This window comes from Hyla sarda, chromosome 4 (genome assembly GCF_029499605.1).
Source record: "Hyla sarda isolate aHylSar1 chromosome 4, aHylSar1.hap1, whole genome shotgun sequence".
Lineage (NCBI taxonomy): Eukaryota > Metazoa > Chordata > Amphibia > Anura > Hylidae > Hyla > Hyla sarda.
This window is the reverse complement of record NC_079192.1, coordinates 395172508-395191762: the sequence shown is the minus strand read 5'-3', so window position 1 is coordinate 395191762 and position 19255 is coordinate 395172508. Positions and strand designations below refer to the sequence as shown.

At 47.1% G+C, this 19255-nt stretch overlaps 1 protein-coding gene across 1 annotated transcript in view; it reads left to right on the top strand.

The window, feature by feature from the left end:
- LOC130267424 (potassium voltage-gated channel subfamily A member 2-like) overlaps window positions 1–19255 on the top strand; it is a 135246-nt gene that overhangs the window by 34412 nt on the left and 81579 nt on the right. The window lies entirely within an intron of this gene.

The following is a 19255-nucleotide window of genomic DNA, read 5'->3' as shown; positions in this document are numbered from 1 at the left end:
CTGTTTTCTTAAAGGGTACTGTAACTTCAGCGCGCTCTCCTTTCATGTCCCTGCTGCTGGCGGGGCTGGGTTTCGTATAGCGGGACACGCCCGCATGCGAGTTCCAGCCCGTCACTCACCTCCCTGGTCTTCCGTGTTCTCAGTCCCGTTGCACGTGCCCCCGCCTCCTAGGGTGCACGCACACCGGAGCTCTTACATTTAAAGGGCCAGTGCGCCCTTTATTAGATAATTCACCTGGACCTTCTCTTATAAATTCCTGCACCTCCCACACACCCCTGCCGGATCTTTGTTACCCTTGTGCCTGAGAGAAAGCTACTGTGTTCCATTGTACCTGTTTATTAGAGATGAGCGAACTTACAGTAAATTCGATTCGTCACGAACTTCTCGGCTCGGCGGTTGCTGACTTTTCCTGCATAAATTAGTTCAGCTTTCCGGTGCTCCGGTGGGCTGGAAAAGGTGGATACAGTCCTAGGAAAGAGTCTCCTAGGACTGTATCCACCTTTTCCAGCCCACGGGAACACCTGAAAGCTGAACTAATTTATGCAGGATAAGTCATCAACTGCAGAGCCGAGAAGTTCGTGACGAATCGAATTTACTGTAAGTTCGCTCATCTCTACTGTTTATCCGTGTACTTGTTCCTGTGTTCTGTGACTGTACCCTGCTACTGTGCCGCCTGACTGACCATCAGCTATCCTGACCATGTCTGAATCCTTCCTTACTACGCTTCATCTCAGCAACCTGTGTGGATGAGTCGTGCCAGGGTAAGTGACCTGGGTGCTGCCTGCTTTGTGGCAGGCTCTGGTGAAAACCAGCGGCTTAGACTCCGACTCCGCTCCCTGGCACAGCTCACGTCATAATCCACCACCTGCCGTGATCCTAACAGGTACCTGTTGGCACGCATACAGTCATGTGACTGCTAAGGAAACCAACAGCTGGAAATGATGCATCCAGGGGCACAATGACTATAAAACAATACATTTTATTTGAATATTGTTTTAATTTTCTTAATTTTTTATCCCTATCATCCTCATTGGTGTCTTGCATGGAATGACTTGATAACATGATTTTTTTTTTCAAATTCTGCTGCACTTTGAGAGGATGTTATATGCAAGGTCATAGCTATATGAGGTAAAAGCTGCAACAAGGCCTTTGGACCTTTTCATAGCATAAGAACACCCCAGTAGAAAAAATAGCACTTGGCAGTGGGGACCCTGTAACAGGCATTATATTGGACCCCAGGAACATCCAGTTACCGTATTTTTCGCCGTATAAGACGCACTTTTTCTTCCCCAAAACTGGGGGGAAAAAGTTGGTGCGTCTTATATGGCGAATACACCCCTATCGCGGCGGTCCCTGCGGCCATCAACGGCCGGGACCCGCGGCTAATACAGGACATCACCGATCGCGGTGATGCCCTATATTAACCCTTCAGACGCGGCGATCAAAGCTGACCGCCGCGTCTGAAGGGAAAGTGACACTAACCCGGCTGTTCAGTTGGGCTGTTCAGGACCGCCGTGATTTCACCACAGAGGTCCCGAACAGCCTGACTGAATAGCCGGGTTAGTGCTTACAGGACACCGGGGGGGACCTTACCTTCCTCTTTGGTGTCTTCTCCGTTCAGGGATCCCCTGTATGGCCGGCGCTCTCCTTCCTCGTCATCACGTTGTCGCATACGTGCATCGGCGTGCGTAACGACGTGATGGCGGCGACGGAGAGCGAGGATACCCGGCCGGCAGCAGAGACGTTCCGGAGCGACGGGGACACGGCGACAGCGATGGAGCGACATCCAGGGCAGCGGTGACGGGTCCGGAGCGGCGGGGACACGTGAGTATTGCCTCCTATACCAGTGGTCTTCAACCTGCGGACCTCCAGATGTTGCAAAACTACAACTCCCAGCATGCCCGGACAGCCAACGGCTGTCCGGGCATGCTGGGAATTGTAGTTTTGCAACATCTGGAGGTCCGCAGGTTGAAGACCACTATTGGGTTCAAAATCTTAATTTTTTTCGATTTTGCCCCTAAAAATTGGGTGCGTCTTATACGCCGGTGCGTCCTATAGGACGAAAAATACGGTACACGTCTGTTTCTGTTTTCACCCTAGGGTCAAACCATGCACTGTCGAGGAAAAGTGGGCAATTGTTGGTGTTCCCAGCTATTTGGTGGGAATTCAAGGGTGGTCTTCGGGCATGGCTTAAATATATTGAAGTCACATCTGTGGTAGAAATCAGTGCAGACCTGGATCTCGCCCCAATCTCTGTCCCTACCTAATTGGATGGTTCACTCTAAACAGGGGCCCCCAACTGGGTGACAGTCCCTACACTGGACTAAGTGCCAGGGCATCAAGAAGACAGTCCAGGTTAAAACCACACAGGCAAATATGGTAGCAAATCATCAGCCAAATAATAAACAAGAACAAGCCAGAACGAGCCAAAACCAAGAGCGAAGCAAAGTACTAAATCAGAGACAAAACAAAGTCAGGACAAGCAATGGGTTTTAACCTAGGGAGTGATGCAGTACAAAGTCAGCAAGAAAAAGGCAAAGTCAGGTTAGGTCAGGTCACAGAATAGCACAGGCAAGGGACACTGGTGAAGGGATAAATCACAGCTGTCAGACAGCAGCAGCTGCCCACTTTAAATATCCCATCCCATCAAGGAGGTGTAAGTGCCTGTGCTGCAGCTGATTGGCCCAGCACCTCAATCTCCCGATTGGTTGGCAGGGCTGTCAATAGTATGACATACAGCTCTGCACCGAGCAGAGCTGGACATCATAGAGATTATGAGACTCTCCCGGCAATGCCTTGCAGGGAGTGAATGGGCTGTGGGTATAGAGGGGACTCCTGACCTTCCTATCCTGGGTGGCAAAAGCGTGTACTATGAATGAACGCCCATCTCCCTCTTCTCCAAGGGGCACCCTCTCTTCTATTAACTCCACTGCTCTTGACCAATACTGTTCTGGCCCATGACCCATCCTGATGCCATAAAGAACAGCATCCTTGGAAATCAGATGGAGGGAAATTTCCTTTTTTCAATTGCTCCCGCCCAAATGGGTTGCCCCTTGTCTTAGCCTTTGTTGAATATGGCATTTATAGGTAGGTATGTTGTGTTTAAAGGGGTTCTCCACTTCCCTGCCTTCTGGAGCTCCGCTCGCAGCGTCCGGAAGTATATTACTCCGAACGCTGTGTGCGGGCTTCCGTGTTCGAGGCCGCCCCCTTGTGACGTCATGCCTGCCCCCTCGTGACGTCACGCCCGCCCCCTCAACGAATGTCTATAGGAAGGGGGCGTGACAGCAGTCGTGCCCCCTTCCCATAGACTTTCGTTGAGGGGACGGGTGTGACGTCACGAGGGGGCGATCTCGAACAAGGAAGCCCGTACACAGCGTTCGGAGTAATATACTTTCGGACGCTGCGAGCGGAGCTCCGTAGGGCAGGGCAGTGGAGAACCCCTTTAAGAGTCTAACTAGAGGAAAGAAAACCACATTGCAAAAATGGGGCTTCCACCTCTTGCTGGGTTATTCTTCCACACCTTATGGCCCTTTCTTAACCTGAGTTGCCATATTTGATAGATGAGAAAAAGAATTAGATCCTGGACAACATCCTGTGCACCGAGGTCATGTCCACCATTGTCCCCAGTCAGGTTCTTCAGCAATATTGAGGCTGGTTTTTTAACCGGTTATTCTGGTTTCGGATCTGCTATGTCAGGTATTCTCTGACATGTCATAAGCCGATCATTCCGAGGAAAAATGCAGAAATTCTTCCGACCTCATAAACCCACGGCTTATATTCACAATTGTTGTCATCTCTCTCTACGTCCATTGAACACCTACATGTGATGAGACGGTGAGTGACACTTCTCAAGGCTTCGTAAGTGTTTTTGAAAAACATTTTAGCAGAGGAAGCCGCATAGCAAAGGATTAGATATAAAGGGTGCAAAAGGAGCAATGACACCTAGGCTCTGATCTACGAGTATCTCAATTTTACATAGGGGTCCTAGAGCTTTATGTTGTGCCTCGGCCCTACAACAAAAATCACAATGGGGCCACCAACTGTTGCCTCCACAGCTCTCTTATCTTGGCATGAGCAGATATGGTACTTTATAAAGCACAAAGTAGCTGATGTTCACATGATTCCGGGGACTTAAAGGGGTACTCCGCCCCTAGACATCTTATCCCCTATCCAAAGGATAGGGGATAAGATGTCAGATCGCCGGGGTCCCGCCACTGAGGACCCCCGCAATATAGCATGCGGCACCCACCTGTAACTGCTTCCGGAAGCGCTGGACGTTCACTGGCTAATCCCCCCCGACCACGGGGATGGAAGATCGTGACGTCACGACTCCGCCCCAGTGTGACGTCATGCCCCGCCCCCTCAATGCAAGTCTATGGGAGGGGGCATGACGGCCGTCACGCCCCCTCCCATAGAATTGCATTAACCCCTTAAGGACTCAGGGTTTTTCCGTTTTTCCACTTTCGTTTTTTCCTCCTTACCTTTTAAAAATCAATTTTCCACCTAAAAATCCATATTATGGCTTATTTTTTGTGTCGCCAATTCTACTTTGCAGTGACATTAGTCATTTTACCCAAAAATTCATGGCGAAACGGAAAAAAAATCACCGTGCGACAAAATCGAAGAAAAAACGCCATTTTGTAACTTTTGGGGGCTTCCGTTTCTACGCAGTGCATATTTCGGTAAAAATTACACCTTATCATTATTCTGTAGGTCCATACGATTAAAATGATATCCTACTTATATAGGTTTGATTTTGTCGCACTTCTGGAAAAAATCATAACTACATGCAGGAAAATTTATATGTTTAAAAATGTCATCTGACCCCTATAACTTTTTTATTTTTCCACGTAGAGGGTGGTATGAGGACTCATTTTTTGCGCCGTGATCTGAAGTTTTTATTGGTATGATTTTTGTTTTGATCGAACTTTTTGATCACTTTTTATTCATTTTTTAATGGTATAAAAAGTGACCAAAATACGCTTTTTTGGACTTTGGAATTTTTTTTACGTGTACGCCATTGACCGTGCGGTTTAATTAACAATATATTTTTATAGTTCAGACATTTACGCACGCGGCGATACCACATGTTTATTTTTATTTACACTGTTTTATTTTTTTTATGGGAAAAAGGGGGGTGATTCAAACTTTTATTAGGGAAGGGGGTTAAATGACCTTTATTAACACTTTTTTCCCCCCTTTTTTTTTGCAGTGTTATAGGTCCCATAGGGACCTATAACACTGCACACACTGATCTCTAATGCTGATCACTGACGTGTATTAACACGCCTGTGATCAGTGTTATTGGCGCTTGACTGCTCCTGCCTGGATCTCAGGCACGGAGCAGTCATTCGTCGATCGGACACCGAGGAGGCAGGTAAGGGCCCTCCCGGTGTCCTGTAAGCTGTTCGGGACGCCGCGATTTCACCGCGGCGGTCCCGAACAGCCCAACTGACTAGCCGGGATACTTTCACATCGATCGGCGATGTGTGGTATTAGCCACGGGTCCCAGCCGTTGATGAGCACCGGGACCGACGCGATGTGATGCTTCATATCGCGGGAGCCGGCGCAGGACGTAAATATACGTCCTGCGTCGTTAAGGGGGCGGGGCATGACATCACACGGGGGCGGAGTCATGACGTCACGATCTTCCGAGGTCGTGACGGGGGCGGAGTCGTGACATCACGTGACATTCCGGGGTCGTGACGGGGGCGGAGTCGCCATGGTCGGGAGGAATTAGCCAGAGAACCTCCAGCGCTTCCGGAAGCAGTTACAGGTGAGTGCTGCTTGCTATATTGCGGGGGTTCCCCAATGGCGGGACCCTGGCGATCTGACATCTTATCCCCAATCCTTTGGATAGGGCCATAAGATGTCTAGGGGTGGAGTACCCCTTTAAAGGGGTACTCCGGTGATTTTTTTTTTTTTTAAATGGGCGCTCAAATAAAACATAGAAAACTTCTTTTTTTTTTAAACAAAGTATATTAGAAATATTATTTTTTTTACCATAATGAGTGTAATAGCAAGAAAGATTTTTTATGAGAGTTACAATTTAAATCAACTGGTGTCAGAAAGTTAAACAGATTTGTAAGTGACTTCTATTAAAAAAATCTTTACTCTTCCAGTACTTTTTAGCAGCTGTATGCTACAGAGGAAATTATTTTCTCTTTGAGGACGGAAGTCTCACACCGGCTTGAAGAAGCGCACCTCAGTGTGAAACAGTCTGTTTCGGTCTGCCCCTGTCTCCGCCCAGCACTCACAGAATACCGAATTAACCGGCGTTGGATGGTGAGTGCAGTCTCATTTCTCTCTCGCAGTCATTACTGTTCTAGTCTTATTGTGGACGTTGCACCTCCGGGACCAGCTATATCTTAGGATGCCCTAGTCTTTCCCTTGTATTGTACTCCGTATACCCTAGTTCTGTTAGTGCTGGGCCATTGGTTTCTTCATTACACAGACACTTGACCTGCGTTTTTAGAATTAATGGGGTTCCTTGCGGTAGGACCTTCCCCATAGCAGTAATTTTACAGGGGTTATCCCAACATTAAATGTATCCCCTATCGACATCAGTGGTATTGCTTGGAAGCCCCATAGAAAATGATTAGACTGCTAGCCATGCATATGAACTGCTGCTCCATTCATTTGATATTCATTCTCAGGATCAATGGGGTTCTTATCGATCGGACCTCCCCCTGTTCAGTTAGTTTTAAGGGGTCATCCCAACATCAAAATGCTTGAAGGAAGAGATAAAAAACACAGGGGGCGCTCCCTGATGAGGTGTATACGCTGGCGTGTATCCTCCACCACACCCAGGTGATATACCGACCTTTTATGAAGCTGCACTGGAATTTGCAGCAAATGGCGTAAGTGAAGGTGATCGCGGTTGTTGGCTGCTGCACTCTTGCCGGTATCGGACCCCAATAATGGTGACCGATAGAGAATAGCGAAAGGCGAATAAGGTAAAGAAATCGGTTAGCGGAGGCGCTGCACAATTGTAGTCCGAAAGAGAAGACTCAAGCAGCACAGGAAAATAAAACTTTTATTGGTATAATTGGGGACAACGCGTTTCGGCATACCCTAATGCCTTCCTCAGGTCCACTTATAGTTCCCAGAGGTTGATTGTTCTCAGTTCTGGGTTGCTGGTTGTAGAAGTCCTGCGTGTATCTGTGCTGCCGCCGTCTGTCACAGATACACTAGGGGCACTGATTAAAGGGGTTTTCCAGGAAAAAACATTTTTTTTTTTTATATCAACTGGCTCCAGAAAGTTAAACGGATTTGTAAATTACTTCTATTAAAAAATCTTAATCCTTTCAATAATTATCAGCTGCAGTAGTTGAGTTGTTGTTTTCTGTCTGGCAACAGTGCTCTCTGCTGACATCTCTGCTTGTCTCGGGAACTGCACAAAGTAGAAGAGGTTTGCTATGGGGATTCGCTTCTACTCTGGACAGTTCCCGAGACAGGGGTCATCAGAGAGCACTTAGACAGAAAAGAACAGCTCAACTTCAACAGCTCATAAGTACTAAAAGGATTAAGATTTTTTAAGAGAAGTAATTTACAAATCTGTTTAACTTTCTGGAGCCAGTTGATATATAAAAAAAACTTTTCCTGGATAACCCCTTTAAGCGTTCCCTATTGCCTGTTTGTCTTACCCGTGTATCCAGACCTTCCCACTACGTTATTTGACTACGCGCCTTTGCCGCCTGCCTTGACCTTCTGCTAAGTTTGACTTTGCTACTGCCTCTTCCTTTGGTACCTCGCCTGCCCAGCTACCTGTGTGGTTGAGCCAAGTCGAGGGTAGCGATCTAGGTGTCGCCTACTGCAGCAAGCCCATCCTGCCTTGCTGCGGGCTCTGGTGAAGACCAGCGGCACCTTAGACTCTGCTCCCCGATACGGTCCGAGTCATCTCCCACACAGGTTAATGGATCCACATCCAGCTCCGTAACAGAAAGTGAGGAGGATGCTTAGCGCACCAGTCTCAACCACTTAGCCGCCATGTTGCCCTTATCCCTCTGTTATTTCTACTCCTATCATATCTTCTGGCTTTTCCGAGATCTACGTCAAGTGTTTACTCTCACAGATGATAATCTGCCAGGGAAAATATCCCAAGTGTATCGTCTCCTCACATCTCAGTAATGGCCGCCTCACTCTTCATTAGTGTTCTAAGAGCTTCTATTTATTCCTGTCACATACATGAGTGCCCTCCTCACCAACCGGGGGAAGATTGCCTGTCTCGTATGTTACCGATGGAGGGCTGGAGGGATGTCTCATTTTAGAGAATGACTTGTATGATCCATTATTTGTGGTGATAAAAGGCATTTTACCGGAAAAGCTACAATAATGGCCTTTATTATATAAAATGAATAATGCAGGCAGATACGGGTAATGGACTGTGGCGTCTGCCCATAAAATGAGCAAGAACCGTCCATACATGAAGCCTACATAAAACCATTTCACTGATGAAACTGAAAGTGGGTTTCATCGGAATCATAGAAATTTTGGCCGTTATTATGACTAGCTGGTAAAATTTTGGCACGTGGGCAGTTTCAGTGTATTATTTTAAATCTATACTGAAGATATGCATGCCTACTAATAATGGTAGGGCAGAAAGGATTTCCCTTCAATTTGGTGTTTCACTACAACTAGGAGTCTTGGAAACTAACTGGGAATGTATGCCAAGCCAGAGATCTTTTCTGGGAAAAAAGAAAACCTATCTGCAGACCACAGTTTCGGGGGATTTGCCCCTCATCGGTAAAGTGAAACAGTTGTCTGCAGGTGGGTTTCCTTTTCTTTTGAAGAGATATCTGACTTTGCATATATTCCCAATTAGTTTTCAAGCCTTTTAGTTGGAGTGAAATACTAATAAGGGAAATCCTCCTGAAAAGGTGGTGGAGCATCAATGGCCTATAAGTCTCCACACGCTTTTATGATGCTCTCCTTAAAGGGGAACTCCGCCTCTAGACATCTTATCCCCTATCCAAAGGAGAGGGCATAAGATGTCTGATAGCGGGGGTCCTACTGCTGCTATCTTCCTGCTGCACCCGGCGTTTGTTTAGAGCGTCGGGGCAGCTCCGGAGGCTCTTGAAGTCACGGCCATGCCCCCTCAATGCAAGTCTATGGGAGGGGTGTGACGCCCCCTCCCATAGACTTGCATTGAGAGAGCATGGCCGTGACGTCACGAGCGTGGCGTGACCGGGACGCCACGAGCCTCCGCCCCGCATTGCCAGTCATCTGGCATGTAGCGAAGTTCGCTCCGTGCACCAGATGTCTGGGGGTGCTGCAGCCGAGATCGCGCAGTCCCCAGCGGTGGATAGGGGATAAAATGTCTAGGGGCGGAGTACCCCTTTAAGGAGAAACATTACCCCTTTAGTTCTACTACTATTATGTACATTTATGACGGGTCTTTTGGAGGGCCAGTGATAATATAGTCTGACACTTTTAGCACTGGAAGGTGTCCTGGGCAGGGTAACTGCAAAAAGGGGTTGTCTCACCATATCAAGTCAGCCCTCCAATTATCGTGTCCTTAAAGGGGTACTCCCGTGGAAAACTTTTTTTTTTAAATCAACCGGTGCCAGAAAGTTAAACAGATTTGTAAATTACGTCTATTTAAAAATGTAAATCCTTCCAGTACTTATTAGCGGCTGTATACTACAGAGGAAATGCTTTTCTTTTTAGATTTCTCTGCTGTCATGACCACAGTGCTCTCTGCTGACCTCTGCTGTCCATTTTAGAAACTGTCCAGAGCAGCATATGTTTGCTATGAGGATTTTCTCCTACTCTGGACAGTTCTTAAAATGGACAGCAGAGGTCAGTAGAGAGCACTGTGGTCATGACATCAAAGAAATCAAAAAAGATAAGCATTTCTTCTGTAGTATATAGCCCCTAAAAAGTACTGGAAGGATTAAGATTTTTTTAATAGAAGTAATTTACAAATCTGTTTAACTTTCTGGCATCAGTTGATTTAAAAAAAATAGTTTTCCCACGGGAGTACCCCTTTAATAGCACTGGTTCTCTGATATGAGGCTCTAGGTTTGACCTCTTTTCTCTGTTATGCCCCTAAACACACGGCTTTCAAATAAGAGTTTCACTTTCCTATGTTATTTCATTGCTGCCTCTTCATAGGCAAGTTGCCAATCCCAAATCTAACACATTGGCATGCGATTAATTTAGTCTTGAGAAAGTCTTTCTGCTCCCCGAGAGTTATAATTCCTCGGCACAGTCTGGAATAAGACTCTAGGCTGTCTCATTCCGGACTTCTCTGGGGAATCGGAACCCTTGGAAAAAAGAACAACCTTATACAAGACTAAACGAATCAATGGCCGATCCATTAGATCCAGTTTAGGTCAATCCTTTTGTAGATTTAGTACCGTAATATACCGTATTTTTCGCCGTATAAGACGCACTCTTTCTTCCCCAAAACTGGGGAGAAAAAGTCGGTGCGTCTTATACGGTGAATACACACCTATCGGGTTGGTCCCTGCGGTCATCAGCGGCCGGGACCCGCGGCTAATACAGGACATCACCGATCGCGGTGATGCCCTGTATTAACCCTTCAGACGCGGCGATCAAAGCTGACCGCCGCGTCTGAAGGGAAAGTGACACTAACCCGGCTGTTCAGTCGGGCTGTTCGGGACCGCCGCGAATTCACCGCGGCAGTCCCGAACAGCCCGACTGAATAGCCGGGTTAGTGCTTACAGGACATCGGGAGGGACCTTACCTGCCTCCTCGGTGTCTTCTCCGTTCAGGGATCCCCTCTATGGCCGTCGCTCTCCTTCCTCGTCGTCGCGTACGTGCGTCGGCGTGCGTAACGACGTGATGGCGGTGACGGAGAGCGAGGATACCCGGCCGGCAGCAGAGACGTTCCGGAGCGACGGCGACAGCGATGGAGGGCGACATCCAGGGCAGCGGTGATGGGTCCGGAGCGGCGGGGACACGTGAGTATTACCTCCTATGCAGTGGTCTTCAATCTGCGGACCTCCAGATGTTGCAAAACTACAACTCCCAGCATGCCCGGACAGCCAACGGCTGTCCAGGCATGCTGGGAGTTGTAGTTTTGCAACATCTGGAGGTCCGCAGGTTGAAGACCACTATTGGGTTCAAAATCTTTATTTTTTTAGATTTTGCACCTATAAATTGGGTGCGTCTTATACGCCGGTGCGTCCTATAGGACGAAAATACGGTAGTTTAGTCCCTGGACATAATTTATTGGGCTAAAATATGAACGATGATATTTTCTCTTAAGGCTGAAGCAACGAGTACAAATAATTGTTTTTTTTTTTTAGTCGTTGCATATAGTACATATGGTTCAGAGGGACTCCACCTCCCTCAGGGTCTGGGTGCAACCATAATTACTCTCTATAGTTACGCCCTCGTCCACAGAGCTTTATAATGGGATTTTTTTTTTTGCTATCTTACATGTTTTCTCTGTCTGTACTGACTAAGAGTGCACTAGAGTAGAAGCCAGAGAGTAAATGTGGTGACTGGGTGGTGCTGGTGATAGTGTAGGGTATGTTGGTATTTAACCCTTAACTGTCGTGACGCCAGGGTGCGGTTTCCTTAGGGTAATGGTCCTATCGCGCACCGTCCCAGAAACGGTAGGGAGAAATAATTGAATGTCCACAGCAGATATTTGATGAAAACCGGAATAAACTTTACTGCATATTTTATGCAACTGCAGGTAACAGAACAGTCTTTGTGTAGAGGACCGTAGTTCTGGTTCCTCACAGGTTTGCTTGGACTTCTGAATACAATGAGTTTTGGTTTGCTAGCCACTGTGCTACTGGTTTGAAGACAATTGAGTTGCAGTAGTCACGCAGGATTTTAGTAGTTTTGAGCTGGATAACTCACGGTTTAGTGGCTGCGGAAGATAAGGCTTCAGGCCTAGCTTGAATTGATGATTTGTGCTGAGATGTGCTTTCTTTGATAATCCAGAACTAAGAGAGCAATCTAGTGGCAGCAGCCCCTTATATATCATAAGGGCGGATCAAACCTCATTGGTCAGCAGAACCTGTCAGTTATGAACTCTTGCGTAAATCACATGACTCAAAGGTCCTTAAACCATAGCATAACATAAATTAAAGGCACGTGACCTCTAAGGTCCTATACATAGGTATCCTATATTAATTAAATATATGAATATCAACATTAAATATCAACATCTTCTATAATCCGAACTTCTCACTCCCATCTCCAAGACTTCACTCGTGGTGCACCAGTTCTCTGGAATGCTATCCCTCAATCCCTCAGACTCAACAACAACATCCATAGTTTCAAACGTGGCCTAAAAACACATCTCTTCAGACAGGCCTACAACCGTCTCTAATTGGCCTCAACATATCCTCAACATATCCCCAACATATCCCCAACATATCCCCAACATATCCCCAACATATCCCCAACATATCCCCAACATATCCCCAACATATCCCCAACATATCCCCAACATATCTCCAACATATCCCCAACATATCTCCAACATATCCCCAACATATCCCCAACATATCCCCAACATATCCCCAACATATCCCCAACATATCCCCAACATATCCTCAACATATCCCCAACATATCCTCAACATATCCCCAACATATCCCCAACATATCCCCAACATATCCCCACACCTCTTGTTTGAATAGTTATTGTGTAATTTTATGTCTGATACTTGTCTTTGTTTGTACCCCATAATTGTAAGCGCTGCGGAATCTGTAGGCGCTATATAAATAAAATAAATAAATAAACATATTAAGAGGCGACTAGGGGTTAGCCCTGCAGGAGAGCCCATTATCATGGAGGGACTCTGCCTGAGGGGACTCCAGACAAAAGGGACAGGACATGTCTTGTACCGGGACACCACATAAACATGCTTCTTCTACATAGCCTGGCCAAAGCTAATGCAATTACCACCCACTGAAAACATAGAAATAGTTCCTAGAACAAATTTTAACAAGTCTGAGTTCAAATAGTGATTCCTTCTCCCACTGTATATTCAGTATCCCGCTACTTTGCTTTTTATGATTGGTTTGGCATAGGACAACCTGTATTATTATCATGCAACAAAAATTCTAAATTTGCACCCTTTAGCTTCTCTTGGTATTCAGACCTGCATCCTGTGATAGGAAACTGCAGCTCAACCGGAGTGAGTCCTACAACTCTAAACAAGTTGGCTACTGGGAGCCAACTGGTGTGAATATTATCTTTGAGAGCAAAGGGAGCCCAGGACGTAGCACTAGACTAGGTTCAATGCTCACACTGCATGGGTTAACCCTTTACTTGCTATCTGCAACTGCCTTAAGAACTATAAGAACCGTGTATGTTTGTGTATCTCATGCTTCGGAAGAAGTTGAATTGTTCAGTTATGTTACCTGTTTGCATTGCACGCCTCAACTCTTGGTGTATTGAATTCATCCACACTTTACCAACATCAAGGGCACCCAGAATCGCCTTCATCAGGACACCGTAGCAGGATGTGCCCTTGGAGGACTCCAGCAGCACCCATGGGGTTTTCCTGCCGTGATCTTATGCCATCCATTACCGTGACAAGACTGAGGAGCACCACAAGGCCTAAACTGCTGCAGGGGCAAGTTTCTTAGCTATTACAACCAACTCAAGATCCTCCTGGCTCGGTCATTGCACATTGGGAATGGGTATTGGTATTTCCTATGCCCTGGGGATGAAGAGTTAGGTGAAACATATGTGATGCCACGGGGGTGGGATTTGTAGAAATAACTGATCACTTTGTGATGCCAGGGCACCGTTATCCTATACACGGTCGGAGGTTGGTGACAGCTTCTCCTGGGCCAGATACGGGGAGCAAAGGAGCCCCCCCCCCCCTCTGACGTCATGTTACGGATAACTGTCTTTACTGAGCTGGGTGCAGATGGTATTTCACGGACAGTTGGTTGTGGGGGTGAGAGTCTAGCGTAACCAGCTATTGGTGCTGGGACACCACACATAGTTAAGGAGTGTTGTGGATCCTAAAAATGGAGCCTAAAGTGAATAAACATCTGTTATTACCATATTGTTTTTTGGAGATACAAAATACATTTCAAGAGATTCCAAGGAACATATAGCAATCTATATACACAACATCAGACAATAGATCCAGCTCTGTATACAGTAAAGTGCCTTACCTAGGCTGCGTATTGTGATTTACATACATCATGTATAACCTGCGGTGATTAAGGTCGTGTGAGTTATTATATTCTCCTAATAAATGACCTCATCAATTCTGCAGGGAACGATAACAGCGCGAGCCGCACAACCCCGAGTCTGTGGCGCAGTCATTCCAAGGACGTCTGTGGCTGAAGGCTCCTGTGCTGAGCGATCAAGTGATGTTCTGCTGGGATTTATACAGCGAAAATAACCAAACTGCAGGGGGTCCACACCATCACTATGGGTAACAGATGTACCGTGATGAGGCAAATACAACACCGGCACTCTCCTTAATAAACAGGTTTTCTTCAAAGATGCTGAAGGCTAATATCTATTTACCTCATATCTATCTATATCCGTCTAATTAACTCATATCTATCTATCTATCTATCTATCTATCTATCTATATATCTCCTATCTATCTTATATCTATCTATCTCTATCTATCTCATATCTATCTATCTATCTATCTATCTCATATCTATCTATCTATCTCATATCTATCTCATATCTATCTATCTATCTATCTCATATCTATATATATCCGTCTATTTAAATCATGTCTATCTATCTCCTATCTGTCTCATATCTATCTATCTATCTATCTATCTATCTATCTATCTCATATCTATCTATCTATCTGTCTATCTATCTATCTATCTATCTGTCTGTCTATCTATCTATCTATCTATCTCATATCTATCTATCTCATATCTATCTATCTCATATCTATCTATCTATCTGTCTATCTATCCCATATCTATCTATCTATCTCATATCTATCTATCTATCTCATATCTATCTATCTATCTATCTATCTCATATTTATCCTTTGGGTCTTGAGAAAGATCCTGGAGAGGATTGAAACGTTGCTGCTCTTACACATTTTTTGATGGAATAAATTTGCCTTTTTCACTTTTTAGTGCTGTTGTGATTTTTCTTTTTTATCTATCTATCTATCTATCTATCTATCTATCTATCAACTATCTATCTATCTCATATCTATCTATCTATCAACTATCTATCTATCTCATATCTATCTATCTATCTATCTATCTATCAACTATCTATCTATCTATCTCATATCTATCTATCTATCTATCTCATATCTATTGTTACGCCGAGCGCTCCGGGTCCCCGCTCCTCCCCGGAGCGCTCGCTACACTCCTCTCACTGCAGCGCTCCGGTCGGTTCCACGGACCCGGGGCGCTGCGATACCGCCTCTGGCCGGGATGCGATTCGCGATGCGGGTAGCGCCCGCTCGCGATGCGCACCCCGGCTCCCGTACCTGACTCGCTCTCCGTCAGTTCTGTCCCGGCGCGCGCGGCCCCGCTCCCTAGGGCGCGCGCGCGCCGGGTCTTTGCGATTTAAAGGGCCACTGCGCCGCTGATTGGCGCAGTGGTTCCAATTAGTGTTTACACCTGTGCACTTCCCTATATCTCCTCACTTCCCCTTCACTCCCTCGCCGGATCTTGTTGCCTTAGTGCCAGTGAAAGCGTTTCCTTGTGTGTTCCTAGCCTGTGTTCCAGACCTCCTGCCGTTGCCCCTGACTACGATCCTTGCTGCCTGCCCCGACCTTCTGCTACGTCCGACCTTGCTTCTGTCTACTCCCTTGTACCGCGCCTATCTTCAGCAGCCAGAGAGGTTGAGCCGTTGCTAGGGGATACGACCTGGTCACTACCGCCGCAGCAAGACCATCCCGCTTTGCGGCGGGCTCTGGTGAAAACCAGTAGTGACTTAGAACCGATCCTCTAGCACGGTCCACGCCAATCCCTCTCTGGCACAGAGGATCCACTACCTGCCAGCCGGCATCGTGACAGTAGATCCGGCCATGGATCCCGCTGAAGTTCCTCTGCCAGTTGTCGCTGACCTCACCACGGTGGTCGCCCAGCAGTCACAACAGATTGCGCAACAAGGCCAACAGCTGTCTCAACTGACTGTTATGCTACAACAGTTACTACCACAGCTCCAGCAACCATCTCCTCCGCCAGCTCCTGTACCTCCCCCGCAGCGAGTGGCCGCTTCTGGACTACGACTATCCTTGCCGGATAAATTTGATGGGGACTCTAAGTTTTGCCGTGGCTTCCTTTCCCAATGTTCATTACACTTGGAGATGATGTCGGACCAGTTCCCCACTGAAAGGTCTAAGGTGGCTTTCGTAGTCAGCCTGCTGTCTGGAAAAGCCCTGGCTTGGGCCACACCGCTCTGGGACCGCAATGACCCCGTCACTGCCTCTGTACACTCCTTCTTCTCGGAAATTCGAAGTGTCTTTGAGGAACCTGCCCGAGCCTCTTCTGCTGAGACTGCCCTGTTGAACCTGGTCCAGGGTAATTCTTCCGTTGGCGAGTATGCCGTACAATTCCGTACTCTTGCTTCTGAAGTATCCTGGAACAATGAGGCCCTCTGCGCGACCTTTAAAAAAGGCCTATCCAGCAACATTAAAGATGTTCTGGCCGCACGAGAAATGCCTGCTAATCTTCATGAACTTATTCACCTAGCCACTCGCATTGACATGCGTTTTTCCGAAAGGCGTCAGGAGCTCCGCCAAGATATGGACTCTGTTCGCACGAGGCGTTTCTTCTCCTCGGCTCCTCTCTCCTCTGGTTCCCTGCAATCTGTTCCTGTGCCTCCCGCCGTGGAGGCTATGCAGGTCGACCGGTCTCGCCTGACATCTCAAGAGAGGACACGACGCCGCATGGAGAACCTCTGCCTGTACTGTGCTAGTACCGAACACTTCCTGAGGGATTGTCCTATCCGCCCTCCCCGCCTGGAAAGACGTACCCTGACTCCGCACAAAGGTGAGACAATCCTTGATGTCCACTCTGCTTCTCCACGTCTTACTGTGCCTGTGCGGATGTCTGCCTCTGCCTTCTCCTTCTCTTCTGTGGCCTTCTTGGACTCTGGATCTGCAGGAAATTTTATTTTGGCCTCTCTCGTCAACAGGTTCAACATCCCAGTGACCAGTCTCACCAGACCCCTTTACATCAATTGTATAAACAATGAAAGATTGGACTGTTCCATACGTTTCCGCACGGAGCCCCTTCTAATGAGCATCGGATCTCATCACGAGAGGATTGAACTTTTGGTCCTCCCCAATTGCACCTCGGAAATTCTCCTTGGACTTCCCTGGCTTCAACTTCATTCCCCAACCCTGGATTGGTCCACTGGGGAGATCAAGAGTTGGGGGCCCTCTTGTTCCAAGGACTGTCTAAAACCGGTTCCCAGTAACCCTTGCCGTAACTCTCTGCTTCCTCCAGTAACCGGTCTCCCTAAGGCCTATATGGACTTCGCGGATGTTTTCTGCAAAAAACAAGCGGAGACTCTACCTCCTCACAGGCCTTATGATTGTCCTATCGACCTCCTCCCGGGTACTACTCCACCCCGGGGCAGAATTTATCCTCTCTCTGCCCCAGAGACTCTTGCCATGTCTGAATACGTCCAGGAGAATCTAAAAAAGGGCTTTATCCGTAAATCCTCCTCTCCTGCCGGAGCCGGATTTTTCTTTGTGTCCAAAAAAGATGGCTCTCTACGTCCTTGCATTGACTACCGCGGACTTAATAAGATCACGGTTAAGAACCGCTACCCCTTACCCCTCATCTCTGAACTCTTTGATCGCCTCCAAGGTGCCCACATCTTTACTAAATTGGACTTAAGAGGCGCCTATAACCTCATCCGCATCAGAGAGGGGGATGAGTGGAAAACAGCATTTAACACCAGAGATGGACACTTTGAGTATCTGGTCATGCCCTTTGGCCTGTGCAACGCCCCTGCTGTCTTCCAAGACTTTGTTAATGAAATTTTTCGTGATCTGTTATACTCCTGTGTTGTTGTATATCTTGATGATATCCTAATTTTTTCGGCCAATCTAGAAGAACACCGCCAGCATGTCCGTATGGTTCTTCAGAGACTTCGTGACAATCAACTCTATGCTAAAATTGAGAAATGTCTGTTTGAATGCCAATCTCTTCCTTTTCTAGGATACTTGGTCTCTGGCCAGGGACTACAAATGGATCCAGATAAACTCTCTGCCGTCTTAGATTGGCCACGCCCCTCCGGACTCCGTGCCATCCAACGTTTTTTGGGGTTCGCCAATTATTACAGGCAATTTATTCCACATTTTTCTACCATTGTGGCTCCTATTGTGGCTTTAACCAAAAAAAATGCCGATCCCAAGTCTTGGCCTCCTCAAGCGGAAGACGCCTTTAAACGACTCAAGTCTGCCTTCTCTTCGGCTCCCGTGCTCTCCAGACCTGACCCATCTAAACCCTTCCTATTGGAGGTTGATGCCTCCTCAGTGGGAGCTGGAGCTGTCCTTCTACAAAAAAACTCTTCCGGGCATGCTGTTACTTGTGGTTTTTTTTCTAGGACCTTCTCTCCGGCGGAGAGGAACTACTCCATCGGGGATCGAGAGCTTCTAGCCATTAAATTAGCACTTGAGGAATGGAGGCATCTGCTGGAGGGATCAAGATTTCCAGTTATTATTTACACCGATCACAAGAACCTCTCATACCTCGAGTCTGCCCAACGGCTGAATCCTCGTCAGGCCAGGTGGTCTCTGTTCTTTGCCCGATTTAATTTTGAAATTCACTTTCGGCCTGCTGATAAGAACATTAGGGCCGATGCTCTCTCTCGTTCCTCAGATGCTTCTGAAATTGAACTCTCTCCTCAACACATCATTCCTCCTGACTGCCTGATTTCCACTTCTCCAGCCTCCATCAGGCAAACTCCTCCAGGAAAGACCTTTGTTTCTCCACGCCAACGCCTCGGAATCCTCAAATGGGGTCACTCCTCCCATCTCGCAGGTCATGCGGGCATCAAGAAATCTGTGCAACTCATCTCTCGCTTCTATTGGTGGCCGACTCTAGAGACTGATGTGGTGGACTTTGTGCGAGCCTGCACTATCTGTGCCCGGGATAAGACTCCTCGCCAGAAGCCCGCTGGTTTTCTTCTTCCTCTGCCTGTTCCCGAACAACCTTGGTCTCTGATTGGTATGGATTTTATTACTGACTTACCCCCATCCCATGGCAACACTGTTATTTGGGTGGTCGTTGATCGATTCTCCAAAATGGCACATTTCATCCCTCTTCCTGGTCTTCCTTCAGCGCCTCAG